Genomic DNA, 6,480 nt, shown 5'->3' on the forward strand with positions numbered 1-6,480 from the left:
TTAGCTCCAAAACGTCACTACAATGGCTAGTCCCCCTGCTCCTTTTGTTAGTGGTCTTCCCCTTAACACACTCGATGCAGATATCAAAGTCTGACATGTCAAGAGAATCGAGAATTCCATGTGACATTAACCTTTCTAGGAGTTGTTTGTGTTGTGCGGGAAGCATCCGACGATCGAACCTATGTTTTGATTATGTCAAAGGGATCAAAGTTAAGATGTTTTGTTTTCTAATGTATTGAATGAGCTTTGCAGGAAAAGTCCTAAGTATACTTAGAAAAAAGTCCTAGGTGCGGTTAGGCAAGTGGAAAACCCTAGGGGGCAGTAACCCTAGGTCATAGGGGGTGGTAACCCTATGTGGAAAGCCTTGGCGGGTCGGAGGTTCAGGCAAAAATCCTAGGGGGTGGAAACCCTAAGTTAAATCCTGGTGTCGTGAACCGGGTAGAAATCTGGACGGATCATGGACCGGACGTCCAGCATGAAGACCGGAAGCATCGGACGCTGAGCAAAAGTCCAGTCAGTCTGGATGACCGAACTGGCAAAATATAAACTCTCCTGAGTGGAGTAGGTGAGAACACGTTCCCCGGAAGAGGGAACAGTAGGCGTCGGTTCGACCTAGGGTTTCCGGTAGGAAATCCGAAGTCAGAACCGGACAGCTCGTTGACTATCATACTTTATATTTATGATATTATGTGCTAACTTTGCAGTGTAGGGTATTTTCGGGACTAACGTATCTTGCAGGTACAAAGGAGCAACCTTAAGCCTCGGATGAATAGTATTCGAGGTGCCTCCATGGAGCTTGGAGGCGCCTCGGGTGCAAAGGAGCAAACTTTGCACACTGCAGAGCCTGAGGCGCCTCAAAGGATCTTGAGGCGCCTCGGACAAAGCTTTGAGGCGCCTCAAAGGATCTTGAGGTGCCTCGGACAAAGCTTTGAGGCGCCTCAAATGTTGATGGAGGCGCCTCAAAGCAGGATAAGCAGAACGTAGCGGAGTTTATCGCAGTGCTCGATTCAGGATAACATCTCAAGTTTGAGGCGCCTCCATGGGGCATTGGAGGCGCCTCCAAAGGCCTATAAAAGGCAGTCTCGAGGCAGCAACAGAACACACACAATCAAAGCAATCCTTACGCAACCAGCTGCTAGCGAGAAGTTCCAACGAAGCCGTAACTTGATATCGACGACCCCAGAGCTCAGAATCTACTATTAATCTTGTCGTTGGTATATTTCATTATTAATTGTACTTGAAATCTGTAACTATCTTTATGAGATTATAGTTGTTTCCCAACGTAAACGCCCAACGAGCGTGGGCCTTGGAGTAGGAGTCGACACAGGCTCCAAACCAAGTAAATACCATGTGTCTTTCTGCGTTTGTTTTCTTTTCTTTACTATTTCCGCTGCCTTTATTACTTGAACGTTGTTACGAATCTAAAATGAGTGAAAGCCACGAGCACTATTCATCCCCCCTCTAGCGCGATCTCGATCCAACAATTGGTATCAGAGCGGGGTCGCTTCGATTTGGTGCAACCACAAGTCAAGCAAATTTTTTCATGGTCTTTTCAATTTTTCGGAGTCAATCGAAATTAGTATAATTGATATATTCCGATCTGTTTTCTCGTTCAAATCGATTTTTTGCTCGAACCTGGTGCAACACCACTCGAGTTCATTTACTTTTATCATACATCCCGCACTGCTAATCCAGGATCAAGTCCTGGGATTTGTTTTTCGTTTTATTGTGTGCTAGATTCTTTAATGGCTCTCCAAGAAGGTTTCAGCACAGTCCACCCGCCACTCTTTTCCGGAGAGGACTTTGGATATTGGAAGAACTGGATGGAATACCACCTCAAGACGCAAGGCGAGATGTGGATTATTATCCAGACCGGTCTCAAACTTCCACGTGACGACGCTGGAGAACTAGTTTCATGCATCAACTGGGATACCAGCATAAGGAAGAAGGTTGAAGCCGACGCCAAAGCAACTTGCATGCTACAATGCGGGTTAACAAAAGAAGAACTAAACAAAGTCGGGCCATTCTCAAGCGCAAAAGAGCTATGGGAAAAACTAATTGAGCTGCACGAGGGCACTCCCGACGCTAAGGTAAATAAACGTGACTTAATTTTAAATAAATTATATAACATCAAAATGTAGGAAAGTGAGACGGCGAGCCAGCTGCATGCGCGCATCCAGGACCTCCTTAACGACCTTCACGCGATCGGCCAGAGAATAGAAAATCGCGACGTAATAAGGTACGCGCTTAATGCCTTTCCGAGGAATACATTATGGGCATCAATGGTAGATGCCTACAAAGTTTCCAAGGATTTATCTTGAATTAAACTTGATGAACTTTTTTCTGATTTCAAATTGTATGAGCAGACTAATGCACGCCCGGTCGAGAAAGGTGTTGCTTTGGTTGCAGGTACAAGCAGAATCCAGGAAACTAAAGCAAAGCACAAAACCAAACCCGAAACCAAAGACGAATCGGAAGATGCCGACGAGATTGTTTCCGAGCTGTTAAGGCTTGTACGAAGGATCTGTAGAAATAAGAAGACGACTCAAGCGAATCCGAAGGACAAATCTGGAGTCACCTGCTACGGCTGTAATCAGAAGGGGCACTACAAGCCGGATTGCCCAAACAAAAAGCAATGAAGAAAGAAGGCATTGAAAGCAACTTGGTCCGAGTCATCAGACGAATCCGAGACTGATGAAGAAGAACCGTCGAGCTTCCTCGCGTTACCAGTGCAAGCAAACATCATCGAAACCGAGTCCGAGTTCGAGTCTGAAACCGAGAGCGAGTCAGAAAGCGAGTCCGAGCGAAGCCACGGATCCGTATCCGTATCCGAAGGACCGAACCCCATGGTAAGTTTGCTACTCGTCGAAACTCAATTAGATGAATTAAATAATTTAGAGCCTTATTTATTAAAGAAGTTGGCTAAATCCAACGTCCGGGTCAAGTCACTTCTAAAGGAGGTAACATCCCTTAAGGAAGCGACTGGCTCAAGTTCCTTAATTGAGCCGGTTCAAATTGGAAACTCAACTCAAGTCCAACAACTTAAGGAAGAGAATTCTAATTTGAAAACTCAAATTAAAGAACTCAAGGACACGTTGGAACAGTTCACCCTGGGTTCCAAGAATCTTGATCTGATTCTTGGAAAACAACGAGCTGTTTTCAACAAATCTGAACTTGGGTTTAAAACCAAATATGATAAGCTAGCTGTAAAGGGTTACAGTGATGCTAGCTTCTAGACCGACCAAGATGACTATAGATCGCAGTCAGGGTTCGTATTATACTTGAATGGTAGTGCTATAAGCTGGCAGAGTTCACAGCAGTTCTACAACGTTTCCATCTTATTCGAGAGATTATCGATAGAGGAGATGTGAAGATTTACAGAGTATCTATAGAAGCTAACATCGCAAATCCCTTGACCAAGGCTTTGGCACAGAGAAAGCATGATGGTCACACTAGGTCATTAGGCCTTAGAGCCTATACTGATTGGCACTAGTGCTAGTGGGAGATTGTTAGTTAGAGCCCTAGAGTCAATCATTTGATGATTGTATAGACTCATTGTATCATATTCTTGTATATTAATAAAGGCATTTGTTTGGTTATTATACTTATTTGTATTAGTGCCAAATAGACTAAGTATAATAGCGTCCTTGAGTAGAAGGTTCATACCTATATCAATCGATTAGTTGAATCGATAGTGAGATGATATAGGGAACACTACTCTAAATCATTCCTAGTCGAGTATTAACATTCAGGGACAATGTTAATGCAATAAGACTAGCATGTAGGTCAGCTCGATGACTTGATCTCACAAGTCATGGATATAGAGATATCAAGCTGACACATGGGTATACATTGGAGAATGTATACTGAATGACCCACCATGAGAAAGTATCATGGATCGTTATATGAGTGTCATATACTTTCTCATGTGGCTATTAGTATGACTATTAGTCCTTAGACCTGAAGTCACCACGGATCCCTACATAAGGAGTTATGTACTTTGGTTTCGTCAAACGTCACCCGTAACTGGGTGGACTATAAAGGCGATTACTGGGTATATAACGAATTATGCAGAGGGATGTGAGTGATGTAGATGAGATCTATCCCTCCCATATGACGGGAGCGACATCAATATTCTTGATAGAGTTAGACCACGAAGTGCATGGCCATGCCCAAATGAGTCAACATTAGATGTTGAGCTCATTTGATCGAGTGAGTCTACTTGGAGTTCAAGATTTAGATTGATTAGAGGATGACACAGTCTATGCCTCATATTGATCAATCTAGATGTCTAGGATAGAAGGACAATGACATATTTTGTGAGGAGTCACAATTGGTAGTCACAAGGTGATGTCGGATCTCGACATTCTTGTAACTTGGGTAGTAATGATGTGTTGCTAGATACCGCTCATTACTTATGCTCCTAAATGAGTTTAGGGCATTGCCAACGTTACAAGAACCTATAGGGTCACACATTAAGGACAATTAGATGGAGATTTGGTTCATATGATGAACTAAGAGGATTAGATTCATTTGATGAATCATATTGGATTAAGAGTAATCCAAATTGGGCTAATTGAGTTGGACTCAAGTTGATTCATGTATTCAATGAGTCTAATTTAGATTATGACTCATTAAATCAACTTAATTTAATGAATTAGATTCATTATATTAAGTTGGCTTGAATCATATGGTTGGATTAGATCAACCATGAGAGAGATTTGATCAAGTTTGACTTGATTTGAGAGGAAGAGAAAAAGTCATGTTTGACTTGACTTTTTGCCACATCACTAGTGAGTTGGCAAGATGTGGACCAATAGGATTGCTCCACATCATCAATGTGTGTCACCTCATGGAGGTTACAAGCCTCCATAGCATTTAATGTGGCCGAGCCACATTAAATGAGGAGGTTACACTTGTTGCCATGTCATTTAGTGAGGTGGCAAGATGTGGACCAATAGTGTTGATCCACATCATCCTAGAGTGCCACCTCATGGGGGTTACAACTCTTTAATGGCTCCACATTAATTGCACTTAATGTGGAAATGGGAGTTACACATGAGAAGGTGGCCGGCCACTTGAATGAGGAGAATAATTTTCATTTTGAAAATTATTCCATCATTCATTCCTTCTTCTTTCTCCTAGAGTTCTTCTTGCTCTCTCCCTCTCCTCCTTCCTTGGCCGAACCACATAGGTGCTAGCACACCTTGGTTTTTGGTCACCTCCATCTAGTGTATCCGTGTGGATACTTCTAGAGGACCGTACGCTTGACGGTCTTGAGATCCGGTACCATTTGGACGAGCGGGATTCACGAGCGGGATTCGCGTGGGGCGTGCATCAAGGGTAATGATCTTAACTTTAGTGTAGATCTAAAGTTTTTACAAACTCGTACAAGAAAAAGGTTTTTCAAAAAATTTTGTTTACGAATCTTTGCACGAGATCAATGGCTTTGGGTGACTCGGGGTTTCCGCGACGCGAAAAAGCGATTTTCGCGGCCCGACGAACCCAACAGTGGTATCAGAGCCACGTGCAAAGACTTGTACGAGTTCGTTTGTATTTTTATGAAAAATATACCTTCTGTGATTTTCTGTAAAAATTGAGTTTTTAGAGTTTTTATGAGTAATTTTTCCGTAGAATCGAAGCGCAAGTGTCTCGGCACTTGTAGGCTTCGGCTACCGGAAAGTTTTCTTTTAACGGCTTCGTTTTGCCCCAAATCCGTTTGGGACAGCGGGGTCGGGTGCCATTAGATCGCAAAGGAGCGACTCACGATGGTTAGATCGTGGGTAGGGGCATTTCCCCTAACCCCGCAAGGGAATTTGCTCCGCGATTGCACCCGAAATCGCTAAAAGCGAACCCGCCGGGAAGATTTTTCCGAAACGGCAATGTCTCGACCCAAATCGTTTTGGGACAGCGGGTTTAGGTGTTGTTGGATCGCAAAGGAACCCTCGCGATGGTTAGATCGCGGGTAGGGGCACTGCCCCTGGCCCCGCAAGGGGATCCGTTCTGCGATTGCGCCTGAAACCGCTAAACGGGACCGCCGGGAAATTTTACTCGTAAAAATTGTAAAAATTATTTTAAAATTACAGAAAATTATGAAAAATATATAATTTTGAATTATATATTAATTTGTGATAGTCATGGCCCAAAATACCCAATAAGATTGGATTTGTGTTGTAATTCATAATACGGCCTGCGTGCCGTCATATGATTGTGTGTGCTGTATTTTTATTTTTTCCACGGCCTGCGCGTCGTGCCTTTCTCTTATTCTGGTTGTAAATTAGATTTAGACTCGAATGTAACTCGAGTTTCAAATTGTAATGTACAAATTGGAGCGGTGGAGGGTCCACACGAGACGGAGTTCCGAGGCGGGCACGAGCAACACAAGGTGGTCAAAGGGAGGAGCTTGGAGAAGCTGTTGACCCTAGGTTGACCATTCGATCTTCTCATTGGCTTGAGAAGATCGTAGTAGGGCCATGACTA

This window comes from Zingiber officinale, chromosome 5A (assembly GCF_018446385.1).
Source record: "Zingiber officinale cultivar Zhangliang chromosome 5A, Zo_v1.1, whole genome shotgun sequence".
Taxonomy (NCBI): Eukaryota; Viridiplantae; Streptophyta; class Magnoliopsida; order Zingiberales; family Zingiberaceae; genus Zingiber; species Zingiber officinale.